Genomic DNA, 22117 nt, shown 5'->3' with positions numbered 1-22117 from the left:
GCCTAAAAACTTTCCGTCAGAAATTTGTCGGTATAGATCGACGTTTTGAAATAGCCCCCATAGAATGGCGCCTTACATTGTTTTACCGAAATTGCTGAAATTTAGTATTAAGTCTTCTTCATACACGAAAGGAAACTAATTATTCCATTTTAATTCAATACAACTTGTGGTGGAGGGTATAACAAGTTCGGCCCGGCCGAACTTAACGCCGTTCTTACTTGTTTCATAATAGGCTGTTTTTCTAGTGGAGTGCTACTAACCCGACGCCCAAACCCAAGTTTTTAACGTTTTTATGACTGAACGAGCGGCACACGGCACCTTAAACGAGTGTTAAAGGCAGTTCCCCAGGTGACACCACGGGGATATCGTGGACACTGATCTCCCCGTGGTGTGAGATGAAAGAGGGGCCAAGATAAATCCTGGGCTTTGCCATGTTAAAACCGGACAAGACAGTTCCTAGGTATCTTCCATCCCCTACGTCACCCAATAATGGGTTAGCAGGGGTTTTTTTTGGTTACGACAATCAAAAATTACTATAAAAAACCATTATTTGGTAATGATTTTTTTGCTGGGTAAATCTAAAATTTCGTTAACTCTATCGGAAAATGTAGCATAAACCTACAAATCTATCGATACCGTCATATGAAGGCTATATCAAAACATAAGCCTATGTCCACATTTTTTTGGTGGAGAACTTTTGTGGCCTCTTCGAATTCCAAATGCAAAATTACAGCTATTTCTGCTTGAAATTTAGCTTTAAACATTAAAACACCTGAACAATTTACAGCTCATTTTGTCTTAAACGTAGTAAAAACCTTAAAATACCTTAAATAGGTGGTACCATAGAGTTGGCACCTATTCCTCAACTTTTGATGGAAAACCCTAAATGTAAAATTATATATAATTCTGTCAGAAAATGTAGCTAAAAACTCCACAATATCTGAAATCCGGCGTCCTATCACAATTGTTCTGTAGTGATCACCATAAGTGGCCATGCATAGATCGACTCAGAATTTTGCCCACACCAAAAACATATATATTTTATAGGGTTCCAAATGATTATTTCAATGCGCTACAAACGAAAAACCTAAAAATACCCTCCGTAGAGTAGAGTGTGTACAAACGTGGTCCTGCCAATAAATTAAGAGGTTCTCATTCCATTGAAAGGTGAACAAAACTACGATGGAGTTATTAAAACGCTTTGAAAATTATTTAGAAATGTCAAAAATCTATGATTATCCAATATTAAGCTAAAAAATCCATCCCATAACGTTGTGCAGTGCCAAATATTTTTTTTTTTTCAAAAAATCTTAACACACAAATGGACTAAAGGAAGTGATACGAATTGAGGGCAATCGTCAAAGGAGATAAAAAAGAAAAAAGTTAAAGAATAAAAAATACAAAATGTATTGAACACAATGAATGGAATGCAATAAAATACTACAGCGAAAAATTCTACAACAAAATATTGCAACAAAGAGATGATAAAAACTCTAAATAACAAGAAGATTGTGTACATTAAAATTGCAAATGCAACAGAACAAGAATTAAACAAGTAAGAAAAGCGTTAAGTTCGGTCGGGCCGAACTTTTTATACCCTCCACCACAAATTTGAGCCATTTCGGTGGATTAATATAGCCACAACCTTCGAAATACCGAAATTCGGAAGGTACCGTTCTATGGGGGCTATATGATGGCGTGGACCTATACCTACAAATTTCTGGGGGAAAGTTTTATACGCCTAAAGAAGACTAAATACCAAATTTCAGCCATATCGGTGTGATAATGAGGCTAAAACGTTCAAAATATCGAAAATCGGAAGATATTGTATTATGGGGGCTATATCAACACTCGGACCTATACAAACGTTTTATGGTTGAAATGTTTCTTAGCCTCTGGAAACACAATATACACTGTTACAACCGATTCTTTGGTCGAATGGGTCTAATACATTCAAAATATATTAAAATGACGCGTACTTTATAAGGGGTCTTATGTGGGGACTATACCAAAACGTGGACCTATATAACCCAACTGTGGTAGGAATGTTTTCTGGCCTCTGAAGACACAAATTACCAAATTACAACCAATTCTGTTGTCAAATGGGTCTAATACATTCAAAATATATTAAAATGAAGCGTACTTTATATGGGGCTTAATATGGGGGCTATACCAAAACGTGGACCTATATAACCCAACTTTGGTAGGAATATTTTTTGGCCTCTGGAGACACAAAGTACCAAATTACAACCAATTCGGTGGTAAAATGGGCCAAATATCTTAAAAATTCCTTAAAACGACGACGCGTCACGCGTCATTTTGTATGGGGGCTATACGAAAGCGTGGACCTACATAGCCCGCTTTCAATACCAAAAGTCCTACGTAAATATAACATATTTTCCCAAAATTTCATCAACCTACGTCAGTCCGTTCGGACGCTAGAGTGATTTCCACAGACGGACAGACAGACAGACGGACAGACGGACGGACATGGCTATATCGATCTAGAATTGCACGCTGATCAAGAATATATATACTTTGTGGGGTCTACCATGATTATTTCGAGTAGTTACAAACGTAGTGACAAACTTAATATACCCCCATCCTATGGTGGAGGGTATAAAAATACAAAAATGTATTTCATTACCGGAACTTTTATCCGGGCGATCTCTCAAATCTTGAAGTTCACGCAATGCTTTGAGTTCATCTAAAGTGATTGTTATTGGGAGTGTTATTTTTTTGGAATGTGGATTGTGCATTGTGTACGTGTGTTTTTTAAATCATTTTAAGTATAAAGTAAGTAAAAAATTAAATGATTCGTGTTTTGTGAGGGAGAAAAAATTAATATAAATTACTACAAGTAGAAACAACATTAAATTCTATCACAATATTATATTGGCTAATAAATGTTGTAGCCGATAGCAAAAAATACATTTTTTAGCATTGTCAAGTGATTTTCTTAAAGTGGTCGCGATGCCCTAATTACCATTTACGTTCTTATACACATATAGGAAAACAACTAGCATTATATTAGCATTATATTTATATGTCAAAAAAAGGATTAATGTCTGAGGTATGGAAGTCATTGCTGAGTATATTACCCAGGAAAAAGCTCATTAAAAATCTCGTGATTAACACATTATTTTAAATAGGTCATGTCGCCAGAATTTGTACATATATGTATTTATTGGCCACTAAAAGTCAACAAAATAAGTAGTTAATCCTATGTCTTTTGCGACATGCCTTGTTAAAGATTTTTTGATGGATTGAATGAAATGTGGTAGGAAACTTGTACAAAAAAAATAGTTTTAGTTATTGAATAATGTATCATAGAGCCGTAAGAACATAATTATTCTAGCCATAACTCAAAACTGCAAGTCAGTAGTGGACTAGCGAACAAAATCTAAAATCTTGAAAATAATATGTACCCTCGTTCATGCACCGGCCAATGACAAGGGCAATGATACATATCAATTTTATGAGCGCCAGGATTGGCCCGCTTTCCTATTCATGACTTTAAAATTGTTTTAGGTGACATTAATATGGATTAATGTGAAAGGGGAATATCCATTGTCTAATAGCCGTGGTGTGTGTGCTATTGTGGGATATGCCTGCATTGCACGTTGAATGTCTTGGTTCGAAGATCTTACTAGAAAACATCCCCTGAGCACTTTTCAGCCATGTAAATTACCTGTACATGGGATGTGATTAGACAAGCCTTTCAGACTCGTCGAAAGAGGAGGTCCCTTATCATTGAGTTGAATAAGAAATCGGGCTGCAATCATTGGCATGTCAAAAGTATTCGTTTAGTAGTCTTTGCACAGAAAAAATACAAGCGGAAGGAGATATGTAAATATATATTTTACGAGCGCCACATGTCTATATGGTGCTAGCTCCCAGCTTCGCTCTTATGGACGAAAGTTAAATTGACAACGTTTGAGAGTTAAATTGACCACACCCACGCACTGAAACGCAATACGTTCAGCAACGGGTTGCGTTCTTCTGAATATAGAGTATAATATCAGAAACAACAAGTAAAAAAGTATTAGTCGGCTTTGCCGACAGAGATATACCCTCAGCCTGTGCAAATTGAAACACTTTTTTCACAAAAAATTATGTGACAAAAATGTTGATTAAGATTAAAGTTCAAAAATTTTGCGGAAAACGTACTTAAGGGAATGGGCCGACATAGACCATGGGGGTGCCATAGCGGGTTTTTACACCCTTCGGGCTGTTTACTCATGTATGGACTTGCCCCTGAAACAACTTTTACCATCGTAATTGAGGCAGCGAATGTAAGTTGCTTCAACAAAAATCAAAGTGATTCAATAGCAGGTCTTACAGTGAACTTATCCAAAATTTTGTGTGAAAGGTACGGGATGGAGTGGACAAATATAGTCCATATTCGAACCTGATCTATATCTGGTAGATATTATGAGAATGTGTAGTATGGACCAAATCGGTCACTCCCATCAACAGTTATCGTGCGCACAATTTTTCTGAATATTTTTGAACATTTGTGGGGTAGGTACCTGAAGGAGTGGACCGATATGGCTTATCTACGAACTTAAACTAAGTTTGGAAACAATATTACGAAGGCCAAATTTTGGCCGGAATCGGCATTTCCGTTCGAGAATTATCTTGCGCTTCCACCGATAAACATGGTATCATAGGGTTTGTTTTTCAACTTTCAGGCTATTTTTTCAGGAAGTATGGACTTGCCGCTAATGAAACTTACAGCGTCGTATAGAGGACAGCGAATACAACTTAAACAAAAATCAAAGCGATTCGAGACCAGGTCCTAAACTGAACTCTTCCGAAATTTTGTGTGGGAGGTACTCGAAGGAGTGGACCGATTGAGTCCATATTGGAACCTCATCTAAGCTTGGTAGAAATTTCACGATGTGCAAAGTATGGACCAAATCAGTTGCTCCCTTCAAGAGTTATTGTACGCACAAATTTTCCGAACATTTTCGAACTTTTGTGGGGGAGGTACCGGAAGGAGTGGACCGATATAATCCATCTTTGAACTTGAACTAAGTTTGGACAAAATATTACGAAAGCCAAATTTTTGACCGAATTGGCAGATCCGTTCGAGAGTTATCTTGCGCTCCAACCACTACACACGGTGTCATAGGGTTTTTTGTAACTTTCAGGCTATTTTCTCAGGAAGTATGGACTTGCCCCTAATGAAACTTACAGCGTCGTATAGAGGACAGCGAATACAACTTGCGTAAACACAAATCAAAGCGATTCGAGACCTGGTCCTAAACTGAACTTTTCCGAAATTTTGTGTGGGAGGTACCCGAAGGAGTGGACCGATTGAGTCCATATTGAAACCTCATCTAAGTTTGGTAGAAACTACACGATGTATGGACCAAATCTGTTATTCCCTACAAGAGTTATCGTGCGCACAAGTTTTGCGACAATTTTTGAACATTTGTGGGGGAGGTACCTGAAGGAGTGGACCATCTTCGAACTTAAATCGAATCTGTACAAAATATTTCGATACTCAAAATTTGAACCGAATCGATAGATCCGTTCGAGAGTTATCGTGCGCACTAGCCAGACAGACAGACGGACAGACAGACGGACGGACATTGCTAGATCTACTCAAAATTGTCTGAAACGGATATCGTACAAACATACTTGGGGTATAAAACCATTATTTCGATGAGGCACATTTTTGGTCGTATCAAAGTGTAAATACCCTCTTTTGCCTAAAGGCTGAGGGTATAAAAAAGATGTTTATTTCATAATAAATTGCCAAATGGACACCACGAGCACTCTTACAGGACCATACGAGGGCGGTTCGGAAACTTCTTAGCCTATCAATGATTGTTTGGATTGTTCTTTTGTCTCTGGAGTATAGTAGTGGATCCATGTCTCATAAACAGTTATGAAACGACGCTTAAAATCCATTTTATTTCGCTTAAAACGATCCAAACAAGCTTGAGAAATGTTCATTCTTATGCGTTTTTGATCGATTGTTAACAAATGCGGCACCCATCTTGCAGAAAGCTTTTTCATCTGTAGTTCTTCATGCAAAATTAAATGGACTCGATCATTTGAGATGCCCATGACATTAGCAATTGCACGTACTTTTATTCGTCGATCATTTAATACCATATCATGCACTTTGGCTACAATTTCTGTTGTTGTTGCTGTTTTTGGACGTCCACTACGTGGTTCATCTTCAATGCTTGTACGACCACATTTAAATTCAGCAACCCAATTTTTTATTGTTGCATATGAAGGAGCACTTTCACCTAACACATTCACCATTCTTGTCCCGATAAACCTTTTTTATGTAAATATTTAATGACAGCACGCATTTCTAATTTTTCCATTGTAAAAAAATTGCGGATGCGTCTTTTTTGAACACCTGTTTCTATATGAAGGAGATCGAAACAAAATTTAACATGTGTTCATAACAGAGATGGAAGTTTCCATGACACTTAACTTTTTTCTGTTTATACCGCGCTTTTTGTTCTAGGCTAAGAAGTTTCCGAACTGCCCACGTATCTTTTTAATGAAGTTTTGTAAAACCAAATCGCAAAGTGGCTGTCCTATGTCATCGATTTTTGTTTTATGTGACCATTTTATTTGTTAAAGAAATGTAATACAAAATAATATGAACACATCTCAACAAACAAAGTTCATGTTGAACATAGGGCGGTCTATGTCCTCGATAGCGTCACGAATTCCATCTTTGAGGTCTTGAATCCAAGAGCAAACAAAACAAGTAGGAAAAGCTTTACCTTCGGTCGGGACGAACTTTTTGTACTCTCCACCACAAATTCCAGCCATTTCGGTGGATTAATGTGGCCACAACCTTCAAAATACCGAAAATCGGAAGGTACCGTTCTATGGGGGCTATATGATGGTGTGGACCTATACCTACAAATTTCTGGGGGAAAGTTTTATACCCCCAACGAAGACTAAATTCCAAATCACTCTCTTCAGAGGCCATCTCTCTCTTCAGAGGCCAAAACCTTCAAAATACCGAAAATCGGGAGATATCGTCCTATGGGGGCTATATCAAAACGTGGACGCTTGAGTGATTTCCACAGACGGACAGACGGGCGAACATGGCTATATCGATGTAGAATTGCACGTTGATCCAGAATATCGAGTTGTTATGAACCGAATGACAAACTTAATATACCCTCATCCTATGGTGGAGGGTATAAAAAGATCATTACTCATCTCTTGATAGTGCACGACGGCACACGATGGCCGTTGAGTGAAACATCGAAATGTGCAAAGATATTGAAAGAGATTGATTCGCTGTATTCAAAATTGGATGGCTTTTTAATTTTCACATTTTTTGAATGATTGTAATTTCAATATTACACTCAAATTCTTATCCTTATAAGTTAGTTAGTAAGCAACTTTGCTTCCGCGATGTTAAACCATATTACTTAATGAAGCTTTAGCAGAATACATTAATTATTGCATGGGATTTTAGCGAAATAGTTGGAGAACACTCAAATATTTTGTTTTAATTTTTCTAATAAAACCAAAAAAATATATTTGAAATAATATTTCAACAATAACTTTTGTTGTTGCTATAATATGTAATTTATATACCCAATCTCTATAATTCTGGTTTCATATTTTTCTATAATGCGTATTTTCCGAGATGCTGTAGATATTTTTAATTTATTTTTTGAGGTTTGTGCGCACTACGGGACAGGGTAATTTGGATTTACTGCAAGATTTTTTTATTATTTACTGATTTTCCGCGAAAAAAAAACAAATTTAGTAAATATTACATCTACGAATAGATATGGAATGAGGTTAATGATTTATGCATAAATTTTCTCATAAAAACAAATAACACATGTTTAAATATTTTTTCCTTTTATGAGAATAAAACCGTCATAACTATTGCGCACATCGGTCTATTGTTTAAAGGGGAACGGACTTGAAACTAGATTTTTTCCTTAACTCTATACCAAATATTTATTTTTCTCGCAAATATTTCTTTTTCATATTTTCAAATAGAAATGAAAAAGAAATTCGGTTTTTGAAAAATCTTAAATTTAAGTGTCAAAGCCCTTGATTTATACATAATTTTTTATATTAAAAACAACTTTCCTGAATAATAATGATTATCGCCTTTAAATTACAAGTAAACAATACATACATACATTTTATCATCGCTTTTCTCAACTTTTCATTTTATGGAGTTAATTGATGTATGCACTGGGCGGCTCATATGATTATGAATTTAGGGAGAAACAAAACCATAAAATTGTGTGTTTTTTCTATACCGTTTCCTATATTAATTACAGCTTTTTTACACATATCAACATTTTTTAAGTTTTTATATGCATTTTTGCTTTGTTCCAGAACCTGCAAGAAGCTACTACTTTCTACTACGATAACAATTTTTTTCCTTTACCTTATCGAAAAAAATAGTAGATCCTTGCAGTACTGGGACAGACCATATATGAGTTTTATGAAAATCCAGAGGCTGGAATTTTTTTCTATGAAAATTTAAAATGAAAAGTATTTTCTTAATTTTTTTTTCATTTGACATTTATTTCCTTTATAAAATTTTTCATTTCACAGTTTCATAGAAACAGAATTGGGCCCCAAGAGTATTTTTTTTTTCAATTTTTGAACTAATTTTAAATTTTTGGAAAAAAATATAAATTTTTTAAAATTTGTTTAGAGATTTTTTTTAAATTTTGTATTTGTACAGTTTATTTATTGCAATTTGACTTCTATTAATATATTGGAAGGAACACAACAACTGTCTTATTTTGATGAAAAATAGTAAAAAACTCTTGCTTAACTTTGATCTTGAATTCCTCTGAAACTACTATACCGAATTTGACCTTTTTTATTAACCGGAAAGCTGATTGTGCCGAACAGTAAGAAAAATAATTATGAAAATATCTCTGTCCATTCAAAAGTTACAGAATTTTGATCAGAAAAAAACGATTCTGAACTAATATGTGTCGTTCTTACTTGTATTCCAAAAAACACAAGTCTTTTCTCATCTATAAAAATAAAAATTTCAAGATTCTAAATTTAACAGTTTGACGCGGACGCTGATATGCCAGTCAGTCCCTTATTATTAGACAGCGGAATTTTATGCAACCCCTATTTTTGGTCCGATTCATGTCAAATTTTGAAACTGGGCATAATTTTGGCTTCTGATTGAATTGCAATCGAAACATATGACATATGCAAAATGCATAAATTTTTGCATATGCATTTTACATATTTTCTTATGCAACAAAAATTTCATAATAGGTATACAAATATTTGTATGTACAATTTTTATACCCTAAGCATTTATGCTAACGAGGGTACGGGTATATACACTTTCATACGGGCAAAATGTGCCTCATCGAAATAATGGTTAGACCCCAAGTATGTTTGGACGAAATGTGTTTCAGACAATTTAGAATCGATTGAGCAATGTCCGTCCGTCCGTCTGTCTGGCTGGCTGGCTGGAGCGCACGATAACTCTCGAACGGATAAACCGATTGGTTCAAATTTTGGCTTTCGCAATATTTTACCCAAACTTAGTTTAAGTTCGAAGATGGGTTATATCGGTCCACTCCTTCCGGTACCTCCCCCACAAAAGTTCAAAAATGTTCGGAAAATTTGTGCGCACGATAACTCTTGACGGGAGTAACCGATTTGTCCATACTTTGCCCATCTTGAAATGCGTTCCAGACTTATATAAGGTTTCAACATGGACTCAATCGGTCCAATTTTTCGGGTACCTCCCACACAAAATTTTGGAAAAGTTCAGTTTAGGGCCATCTCTCGAATCGCTTTGATTTTTGTTTTAGTAAATTGTATTCACTGCCCTTCATACGACGGTACAAGTTTCATCAGGGGCAAGTCCATACTTCCTGAGCAAATAGCCTGAAAGACGCATAAACCCCTATAACACCGTGTGGGGTGGTTGGAGCGTAAGATAACTCTCGAACGGATCTGCCGATTTGGTCCAAAATTTGGCCTCAGTAATATTTTGTCCAAACATAGTTTAAGTTTGAAGATAAGACATATCGGTCCACTCCTTCAGGTATCTTCCCCACAAAATTTCAAAAATGTTCGGAAAAATTGTTCGAATGGTAACTCTTGAAGGGAGTGGCCGAATTGGTCTATACTTTACATATCCTAATATATCTACCAGATATAGATCAGGTTCAAATATGGACTATATTTGTCCACTCCATCCGGTAACTCCCACACAAAATCTCGGATAAGTTCACTTTAAGACCTGATATCGAATCACTTTGATTTTTGTTGAAGCAACTTGCATTCGCTGCCTCAATTACGATGGTAAACGTTTTTTTAGAGGCAAGTCCATACTATGGCCCTATGGCACCATATGTTGTGGCTGGAGATCCACTTCCATTACGGTCAATGTCGATTCATTCCTCTTAGTATCACCTCCGCAAAACTTTTAATCTTTAAAACTAATCAACATTTTTATCGGTTCAAACGCCCAAAATTTTTAAAACCGCCCAAATACATACATACGTATTTTGGGAAAAAAAAAATTATTTGAATATACACAGGCTGAAGGTATATCTCTGTCGGCAAAGCCGACTGATTCTTTTTTACTTGTTTTGTTTAAAATTCTTTTCAAACAAGCCAATAAAATAGAGAAATGTATAACCACAGCCACGATCTTCAAAATACCAAAAATCGGGAGGTATCGTTCTATGGGGGCTATATGAAAACGTGGACCTATAGAGACACATTTCAGGTGGAAAGTTTTGTACCCCCAAGGAAGACGTAATACCAAATTTCAGCCATTTCGGAGGGATATTGAGGCCACAACCTTCTAAATACTAGAAATCCAGAGGTACCGTTCTAAGGGGGCTATATGAAGACGTGGACCTATACCGACAAATTTCAGGTGGAAAGTTTTATACCCCCAAACAAGACTTAATACCAAATTTCATTCATTTCGGAGGGATATTGAGGACACAACCTTCAAAATAATAGAAACCCGGAGGTGCCGTTCTATGGGGGCTGTATCAACACGTGGACCTATACAGACAAATTTCAGGTGAAAAGTTTCATACCCCCAAGGAAGAGTTATTACCAAATTTTACCCATTTCAGAGGGATATTGAGGCCACAACTTTCTAAATACCAGAAATCCGGAGGTACCGTCCTCTGGGGCTATATGAAGAGGTGGACCTATACCAACAAATTTCAGGTGGAAAGTTTTATATCCCCAAGGAAGACTTAATACCAAATTTCAGCCATTTCGGAGGGATATTGAGGCCACAACCTTCGAAATACCAGAAATCCGGAGGTGTCGTTCTATGGGGCTATATGAAGACGTGAACTTATACCGAGAAATTTCAGGTGGAAAGTTTTATACTCCTAACGAAGACTTTATACAAAATACCAGCCATTTATGTGTGATGTTGAAGCCACAACCTTCAAAACATTGGAAATCGGGAGGTATCGTTCCAAACCCATGCGGACAAATTTCAGGTGTAAAATTTCATATGGTTTGCATATGCTCATTTTATGCAAATAGGTAAAAATATGCACGATATGCAAAATATGCTAACATTTCTGGGCCTAATTCCTTTCATTTCGTGATAAAACGAGTTTCTTTCTAATCAGATTTTCTCTACTGCCATCCTAACCATATATGCATTTGCATAGGATTCCGCTGCCTACTCATTATTAATCAATTTGATATATAGATGACATACTGATTTCCCCTCTTCCTTACAAAAGGAATATTTTAAATAACATACATATATAATGGGTCGTAAATTGCTTTTATGCATTTGTTCGTGTCATGGAGGGAGCAGAGCTTTATATCACTCCTAGAATGTTTAGTATCGAAAATTGACAATAAGGGTCTTTTCACATTCTACATGTTGAATATTGTCTTTCTATTTATGTATTTTTGCTCTTTGTATTTTTATAAAAATTATAACTATGAAGAAAAATTTTTCATATTTGTCTGTCAACCACTTTTAACAAAATCACCCGGCAAAACTATTCATAAATATCTATAGATGTATTTGATATACATATAATTAAACTTAAATATTGAACATGGAAAACAAAAAACTCAAAACTTTGCAACACTTACCAGGTCGTCCATAATAAGAGGCATCGCCATAATAGCCGCTTCTTGAATCCAATCCTGGTTCCCCCTTTGGTCCGGATATTGAAAGTCCTGGTAGGCCGGGTGGTCCAGGAGGACCAGGTGGACCTGGTGGTCCAGGCATAGGAACATATTGTACACCTTCGCCCTATGCGGCAGGTAAGCCCGGTAGCCCTGGTTTGCCATCACGTCCATCCATACCACGATCACCTTTTTCACCTTTAGGCTGTTCGAAATAAACGAAAAAGGAATACAAAATTATATCATTACACACACACAAATCATATTTGTGTATTTCTTAAGGAAATCCTGTTGGGAGAATTAATTTTGATTTTCGCACACACACAAACTAAAACAAAGAACAATACACACGACGAACCTGTCTAAGGGTAAACATGTCAAAACGTTCATTTAACATCTTTCTTGTTTGAAGTTGATATTTTTATATCATTGTTTAGTTAATCCCCAAATGACAATAGCAGCAAGTTTGTTCGTTGCCAACAAAAGTAGAGGCACAATTATATATTATTGCCAATTAGTTGACAAAACGGTACACCGAAACGACCTTAACTAAGTCACAATTTTCTGACAATAGCCTACAATGAATTCTAGATAAGGAAGGCGGGGCGAGGAGAAGAGACTTTTTGTCGCACACAGAATGGGTTCATTGAATTTAGTTATAATAGAAAATTTCTTTGCAACGGACAAAATGAATTTGTGGTTTTGACACAAGTTTATTCGTAAATATATACATACGTATTTCACATTTATTTGCTCTAAAGACAATTTTGCTTGAAGTTTTTAGCAATATTTTTGCAATCGTTGATAACGTTGAAACGATTTGATATTTATAACGATTCAAGAAACAATTTTGTAGGCTGAAAAGTTGACTTTAAGATGGAATCGAAAAATATATGCTAAAATTTTACTGGAAAAGGAAAAGAACATTTCACAATTGATCATTCAAAAGAATGCACATAATTATTGAATAATTACTAATTTGTTGGCTTTTTTGTCATTTTAGTAATCAGAAAGCTGAAATAATTGGTTCACTATCGTTGTCAGTATTTTTATCATTGATTTCGACCGAAAGAATGATGTTCCTGACGTAATTTTTGCAGGATCGTATATAGTGTCACTTTGTAGGAAATTTGGCTAGAAATTTCTAGTTTTTGAAGTTATTATCCAAGAAATAACTATGAAGAAGTAAAAAAGTATCAGTCGGCTTTGCCGACAGAGATATACCCTCAGCGTATGTGAATTGGAACTTTCATCGATCAAATGTATTTAGGGACTTTTCAGAATTTTGTGGCACTTTTTGGACATTTGAACTTGCCGACAAAAGTGTAGATTAGGATTAAAGATCAAAAGTTTTGCGGAGGAGAGTATGGGCCGACATACTGCATTACGGAAGTGGATCTTATTTTGAGGGTCATATCTTTTCCATAGATATCGCGCACACTAGTCATTTCAGTGGGTTATCGTACACCTGTTGGACCAGTATGCAAGGAAGCATGGACTTGTCCACGGAAAACATAATATGGCTGACATCATCGGTATAAATTTCCAAAGGATCTACAAACAGGCCTTAAACTGCACTTGGACACAAATGTTGAACTTTTGTGGGGGAGGTATCCTAAGCGGAGGACCGATATGGGCCATTTTAGAAGTTAAACTAAGTTTGGTCAAATTTTGGATCGGTCAATCAGTTCGAGAGTTATTGTGCTCTCCAACTACTACATAGGGGGTTTTTTCAACTTTGGTGCTGTTTTCCCAAGAAGTATGGACTTGCCACTGAAAAACTTTTACCGTTGTAACTGAGACAGCGATTGCAAGTTGCTTCAACAGAAATCAAAGTTAGTCAAGAGCAGGTCTTAAAGTGAACTTATCCGAAATTTTGTGTGGGGGGTACCCGAAAGAATAGACAAATATATTCCATATTGAAACCTGTTCAATATCTGGTAGATATATTAGTATGCGTAATGTATGGACCAAATCGGTTACTTCCTTTCAAGAGTTATAGTGCGCACAAATTTTCCGAACATTTTCTAACTTTTGTGGGGGAGGTACCGGAAAGAGTGGACCGATATAACCCATCTTCGAACTTAAAATAAGTTTGGACAAAATAATTCGAAAACCAAATGTTGGACCAAATCGGTTTATCCGTTCGAGAGTTATCGTGCGCACCAGCCAGACGGACAGACGGACGGACGGACATTGCTAAATCGACTCCAAATTGTCTGAAACACATTTCATCCAAACATATTTGGGGTCTAAAACCGTTATATCGATGAGGCACTTTTTTCCCGTATGAAAGTGTATATACCCTCGTTAGCATAAATGCTGAGGGTATAAAAATCAATAACGGTTATGTCTAGAGTACGTACAAACAATTTAATGATATATGGAAAGTCCTGTATTAGCCAAGCTAGCCCCATATTAGAATAGCCTTTAACGTCGTTGCCCTAACAGAGGAAAAACTCAGGGCATAGAACAACATTTTTTTTTCAATTTTCTTTGAGACTTATTTCTAGAGAAAATGTTCACAATCTCTTGATCATGTTTGCTTTTGTAAAAACTAAAATTTCAACACACATCGTTGCCATTCAAGCCCCAATAATACCTACCGATACCGATACAATTAAAGCATAAATTAACACAAATAATATTCATGGAGGGCATTATCGATACCCTCCACCATGGCATGCAGAGTATATGAAGTTTGTTTTTCCGTTTGTAACGCACTGAAGTATTCATTTGGGACCTTATCAAGTATATCTATTCTTGATCGGGGTAAAATTATGAGGTCGGTACCTCCCGATTTTCAGTATTTTGAACGTTATGGCCTCAACCGAAATGGCTGAAATTTGGTATTTAGAATTCGTTGGGGGTACTTAAACTATCCCTTTTAATTTGTCGGTATAGGTCCATGCTTTCATATAGCCCCCATGGAAAGGTACCTCCCGATTTTTCCTATTTTGAAGGTTGTGTCTTAAATATTCCACCAAAAGGCTGAAATATGGTATTTAGTCTTCAATGTGATATAAAACTGTTCGCCAGAAATATGTCTGTACAGGTCCACGCTTTCATATTGCCCCATTTCTGATTGTGACGTCAATATTCAGCCGAAATGACTGAAATTCGTTATTTCTTCTTTCAAGAGTTATAAAATATTCCAGAAGAGTATTATCAGTATAGGTCCACGTTTTCCTATATCCCCATAGAGGCGTACTTCTTGATTTTCAGTATTATTTAAGTTTTAGCCACATTCTCTTACCGAAATATAGGAAATTTGGTATTTAGTCTTCTTTGAGCCTAAAAACTTTCCCTCAGAAATTTGTCGGTTTCGATCGACGTTTTGAAGTAGCCCCCATAGAATGGTGCCTCACATTGTTTTACCGAAATTGCTGAAATTTAGTATTAAGTCTTCTTCATACACGAAAGGGAACGAACTATTCCATTTTACTTCAATTCAACTTGTGGTGGAGGGTATAACAATTCGGCCCGGCCGAACTTAACGCCGTTCTTACTTGTTTTTGGTGTAGTCCCCCATGTAACGGTACCCTCCGGATTTTAGGTATTTTGAAGATTTTACATATATTTTCTGGCCGAACTAGGTATAGTTTGGCAATTAGGGCTCCCAATGTGCAATAAACTTGTTTCTTTTTCACTAAAAATTATGGTCATGGATTCATGTTTTGATATAACCTTCATATAACAGTACCGTTCGAATTGAGGTACTTTGACACGTTTAGATACTTTTTCAGACCGAAAGGGTTGGATTTGGCAATTAGGGTTCCTAGGGATAAAGAACCTCCTCCAATAAAAATTATGTGCATAGGTCCACGTATTGGTATAGCTACCATATACCGGTACCGCCCGATATCGGATATTTGGACAGAAACTCCTCCATTGTCCACGTTTTGGTATATCCCTTATATAACGGTGCCGCCCGATTACTGGTATTTTGACTTCCTTAGCTACATTTTCGGGCACCGCCCGATTTCTAGAATTTAGCTCTTGAAATCCGGTTTCAATAATTTGGACGTTTTTAGCTACATTTTCAGACAGAAGTAGCTATAATTTAGCATTTCAGGTTCAGTTAGTGGTCAGAACACATCTGAATGGACCCGATTTCAGCATAAACGGCATGCATTTGCTGGAATTTAGTGTTCAAAGTAGTCAAAAAACTTCTCTAGGCATAGGTAAATTTTTCGTCATAGTCCCTACATGCAGAGAAAAAATATAGTTCGCTTTTGTTGGAACAACAAAATCTATTTTTGTTCCAACAATTCATTTGTTTTGTTCAAGCACTGCACTTGCATTCTCCAAACATACAAAACAAAAACAACTTGCGAAATTCCTCAGTATTGTAAAAATCATTGACAATACCTATGGTAGGAACTATCATATTCTAGTAATTTTTCAAAAACTATTGTCAGCTCAGAAAACCTGTTACAGAAATTTTTGATTTGATCGTATATAATCCTCACGTATAATTTTATGAGTATTGACAGACAGTACAAGTGGCCAGGTTTTGCCAGGTCTAACTAAAAAGACAATAAATTGAATGAAGAAAAATAACTACTCAATTGCGCTCATCCTGCAAGGACCTACCCCAACATAACGAATACCATAAAGCCATAACCAATATCAAAACAATACACAGATTAAGACCAAAAACAACTTCTCAGATTGTGGTATAACTCAACTATCAAAACAAAAAGAAGAATGAGAAAGAAGAAACAAATAAAACCAAGAATCTCATGGGGTACATACACAAAAAAGAACAAAGATAACATAATAAACAAAGATAAGAGGAACTCATACAAAGACAACTCACCAAAATGGTTTTTGTTTTTACACGACGGCATCGAATACCGTGAGAAGAGAATAAAATTGTCGAAGAAAAGAGAATAATATTGTCCAGCAGACACAAACTATTTTTATACCCTACACCACTATGTGGAAAGGGTATTATAAGTTTGTTTTGGTAAAAATTCATGTAACACCGCGAAATATTCGTGGGAGACCCCCAATGTGGTATACCAATCTTCATATCTCGGCGAGATAAAGCTATTTTGAGATGTGTGTCAGTCTGTCCATTATAAATAGTAATCAAACTCCAGGCCGCAATTATGGACCGATCGTCACGAAATTTGGTATGGATGTCGGTTTTACATCAGAATAGATCGCTATTTTAATTGGTGATGATCGTGAAATATTTAGCGGGTGAAATGGACCAAAAACATAATCTTTATCCGATTTTGTAGCTGCTCTGTAGGTCGCAATAATAGTCCGATCGCCTCGAAATTCTAAATAAGTTAAGAGTATATTGCAAAGAAGAAGCTTGCAATTTGAGATCGCGATCAGATAATATTTAGGGTGTTAAATGGACCACAAGTTTTGTGTGAAAATTTTTAATATACAGCTTATATCTTTTTTCCTGGAAGAGACATTCCGGGCAAGTAAGCTATACTTGGAAGAGGAACGCTTGACCTTTCTATTGATTTCAATTGTGTTGGTGTACATGATAAGATACCAGAGTTACAGCCTAATATACCCAGCTATTTGTTTGTAGTGTTATCATAATCACGCTAGAGTTTGGAATTATAGCTCAATAATCACGAAATTTTGCACCAGGTAAACGTTTAGGTAGAAAAAGATGTTTACATTTTGGATGATGATCTGATATTATTTAGCGGGTGAAATGGACCATTACTTTTGTATGAAAAATACAACAAAATATTTTTGGTCTATATTTTATTTCCTGGAGGCCATATGCCGGCAAAGTAGACTACATATGGAAATAGAACTACTGATCTCCCCCCTGATGCAAATGGCAATCACGTGTCTTCTAGATAACGTGTCTACTGCTTAATATATAATGTGTTTTGTGTAGAGAACCACATTTTCCTATTCCCAGTTTTTGCATTATTGCAAATTACATGGTGCACTAACGTTTTAATTGTCCAATTGGAGTTTTAGACATACATTGCAGCATGAGTCGCTTGGCCACCTTTTTGCAAAACGATTCCCCAGCCCGGCAAATCAAAATATCCTTCAGTAAGGTTTGCGACATTTTCTGAGTATTTCAGCCATATAAAACTTCTCTCCAAGTGGTGTCTTAAGCCACGCCGTTCGGACTCGGAGATAAGCTGTGGGTCCCATATCATTGAGCGAATATGAATCGTGGTACACTCACTCATTGATATGAGATAAGTCTCTCTTGTCCCTTCTGATATGTTTGTGAAACAATTATTATATTACTATTTAAGCTTGGTGTGATACGGTATCAGAATCAACAAAGTTTTTTCTTACAATAAGTTTAAAGTTAAAATTCCATAAAGAAATTTTGATTTGTGAAAAGCTAATTCCCAGTGGTAAGGGTGTAGGGTATCACATGGTCGGCCCCGTCTGACTATAGCATTGGCTTGCTTGTTGGATATGACAACAACTACTGATGGATATAACAAAAACAATTTTTGTAATTAAAAAAAACGATTGTTGGACTCACAATACTATATGTGGAATCTAAAAATATCTTTACAATACATATTTCTCTTCTTCTTTTTTTTTTCTTTCTCTTCAATATTGTTGGATCATTCATATTTTTTTCTCTGTGTATATATACCGATACCTTTCGATTTTAGGTATTTGGAAGTTATTATCCATATTTCTGCCATAAATTGGTTGTAATTTGTCATTTATGATTCCCAGTGGTCTTCATTACAACGTCGGGACATATGTCCATGGTCAATGTTTTATTTTTCAAGTTTTTTTATCTATATTTTCGAGCGAAATTTATGGTTCCAAGTGGTTGAAAACTTGTACACCAAAAATTGTGGACATTGACCCATGTTGTGGTAAAGCCCCCATATACAAGTTCGAAGATGGATTACATCGGACTACTCCTTCTAGTATCTCTCCCACAAAAGTTAAAATTCAAGCATAAAATCTTTTGAATGCTGTATTTATTGGACAGGTAAATTCTTCCTGATATAATTGCCCGAAAGATCTAGACAAAGTAAAATTGTTGCTGGGCACGTTGACTATCGAGAGCAAAGGTTCCAAGATGGTCAATGTCGTCTGATTCCTGCAGATTTCTCTCCTATATAATAATAATAATTGTTCCACAAACATCCCATAAGGGACAAGGGGGACTTCTCTCATATCAATGAGTGCACCCCGATTCATATTAGCTCAATGATATGGGACCTACAGTTTATCGCCGAGTCCGAACGGCGTGTCTAAGGCACCACTTCTGTAGAGAAATTTTACATGGCTAAAATACTCAGGACATGTCGCCAACATTACTGAGGAGTATTTTTGCCACCGTTGAAAAGTGTTTTGATGTTGCCTGGCCGGGGAATCGAACCTACGACCTTATGTATGCAAGGCGGGAGTGCATACCATTGCACCTATTCAGTTAAAAGCCTCATCTCGGAACGTGTTAACATTTTAATAACTTGTGATCCTGAATATAACAATATATTTTTCCTAGGGCACGCCCATACCCGAGCTCATATTATTTTTTATTAAATAGATTAATCCTTTTGAACGCCCCTTGGCTAAGTACCTAGTATCCACGATACTTTAATTCTTTGCTCCATGTATCATTTCCCAACACATGACATAACACAACTATGCACAGTTGTCACATTAAGAAAATGTCTGCCTGCTAACAAAAGTTCAAAGGCAACAATTTAGCTCTTTTGCTTCAGACATATTGATGGAAAGACTAGCTGAAATAGCAACATTCACCCATTGCGGACGTATTAGTAGTAGTAGCAATGGTAATTGTAGTAGTTGTCGTTTTTTGAAGTACCATCTTCTACGAATGACATAAAAAGTATACTTTATGACAATGGATCTATGTTCTTGTTGTTGTTGGCTATTGCCATTCTTAACAAAAGAACAAGTAAAAAAGCATTAAGTTCGGCCGGGCCGAACTTTTCATACCCTCCACCATAAAATATTCTGAACTAAAATGGAATAATTACTTTTCATTCCTGTCCCCAAATTTAAGTGGGTACGTTAAAATGTCAGATAATGTTTATGTACATTTATGCTTCATTCGGGAGGCCCTTTTTTATGGTGCCTATATCTAACTATGTATGTTGACAATTTTTGGTGGGCTAGAAATTGGGAGGTACTGTTATATAGGGGTTATAATAAAACATGGGCCTATGTTGACAGTTTTTGATGGGAGCCTTTAATGTCAAATAACTCCTAATTCTGTTAAAAAATTTAGCTAGAATCTTCAAAATATCGAAAATCGGTACATAACGTGGGAACTTCAAATGTCATTAACAGCTAGTTCGGAGGTATCTGGGCTATACGAAAATATGAACTTAAATGAACCGTTATATGGGGGCTATACCAAAGCGTGGACCTATGTCCACAACTTTTGTTATATAAGTTTATTGACACTTAAGAACCCAAAATGTCAAATTATAGCTATATCGGTCTGAAAATGTAGCTAAAATTATCAAAACATCGTAAATCTGGGGGCACCGTTATATGGGGGCTATACCAAAACGGGGACCTATGTCCACAACTTTTGTTATATAAGTTTATTGACACTTAAGAACCCTAAATGTTAAATTATAGCTACATCGGTCTAAAAATGTAGCTGAAAACGTCAAAATACCGCAAATCGGAGGGTACCGTTATATGGGGGCTATACCAAAACGTGGACCTACATATGTCCACAACTTTTGTTATATAAGTTTATTGACACTTAAGAACCCTAAATGTCAAATTATAGCTATATCGGTCTGAAAATGTAGCTAAAAACATCAAAACACCGTAAATCTGGGGGTACCGTTATATGGGGGCTATACCAAAACGTGAACCTATGTCCACAACTTTTGTTATATAAGTTTATTGATACTTAAGAACCCTAAATGTCAAGTTATAGCTATATCGGTCTGAAAATTTAGCTAAAAACGTCAAAATACCGCAAATCGGGGGGCACCGTTATATGGGGGCTATACCAAAACGGGGACCTATGTCCACAACTTTTGTTATATAAGTTTATTGACACTTAAGAACCCTAAATGTTAAATTATAGCCACATCGGTCTGAAAATGTAGCTAAAAACGTCAAAATACCGTAAATTGGGGGGTACCGTTATATGGGGGCTATACCAAAACGTGAACCTATGTCCACAACTTTTGTTATATAGTTTATTGATACTTAAGAACCCTAAATGTCAAGTTATAGCTAAATCGGTCTGAAAATGTAGCTAAAAACGTAAAAATACCGCAAATCGGGGGGTACCGTTATATGGGGGCTATACCAAAACGTGGACCTATGTCCACAAGTTTTGTTATATAAGTTTATTGACACTTAAGAACCCTAAATGTCAAATTATAGCCAAATCGGTCTGAAAATGTAGCTGAAAACGTCAAAATACCGTAAATCGGGGGGTACCGTTATATGGGGGCTATACCAAGACGTGGACCGATATATCCCATCTTCGAACTTGATCTTCCGACGGCTAAAAAAATGGTATTCCCCAATTTTCAGCGAAATCGGTCAACAAATGCGACCTGTATGTTGCGAACGGACGGACGGACGGACATGCATAAATCGACTCAGAAAGTGATTCTATGTATATCCCTAGAAGGAACTATGGGTCTATCTCGCTTCCTTTTGTATGTTACATACAAATGCACTAACACATAATACCCCTTACCACATAGTGGTGTAGGGTATAAAAACAAACAAGGAAAAAATGGCAACAATATACCTCGTTAAACTTATACTCCAGAGAATGGTGTTATACAATTACTTTGTCAGTGGCTTTAAGATTGGACTTTTAGAGAAGATGCAAGGCGGGTTACTCAAAAGAAGAAGAAACTTCAATATACATAAATGTTGGGGGCAAACAGAAATAAGGGGACAGTCAACAGGCTGAGAGTCATTTATGGTAATACACACCGTTTTAGCGTTGGGAAATCTCTTCCTTTTTTGTTGAAGGGATTGTTTCTGT

At 36.3% G+C, this 22117-nt stretch overlaps 1 pseudogene; it reads right to left on the bottom strand.

The window, feature by feature from the left end:
* Nucleotides 1-22117, bottom strand: part of LOC141403036 (uncharacterized) — a 1250555-nt pseudogene that overhangs the window by 610220 nt on the left and 618218 nt on the right.

The sequence above is a fragment of the Musca autumnalis genome, unplaced genomic scaffold (genome assembly GCF_047663935.1).
Source record: "Musca autumnalis isolate F117 unplaced genomic scaffold, ASM4766393v1 scaffold_4, whole genome shotgun sequence".
Classification (NCBI taxonomy): Eukaryota; Metazoa; Arthropoda; class Insecta; order Diptera; family Muscidae; genus Musca; species Musca autumnalis.
The sequence above is the reverse complement of the archived record's forward strand: the minus strand, read 5'-3'. Positions and strand labels throughout refer to the sequence as shown.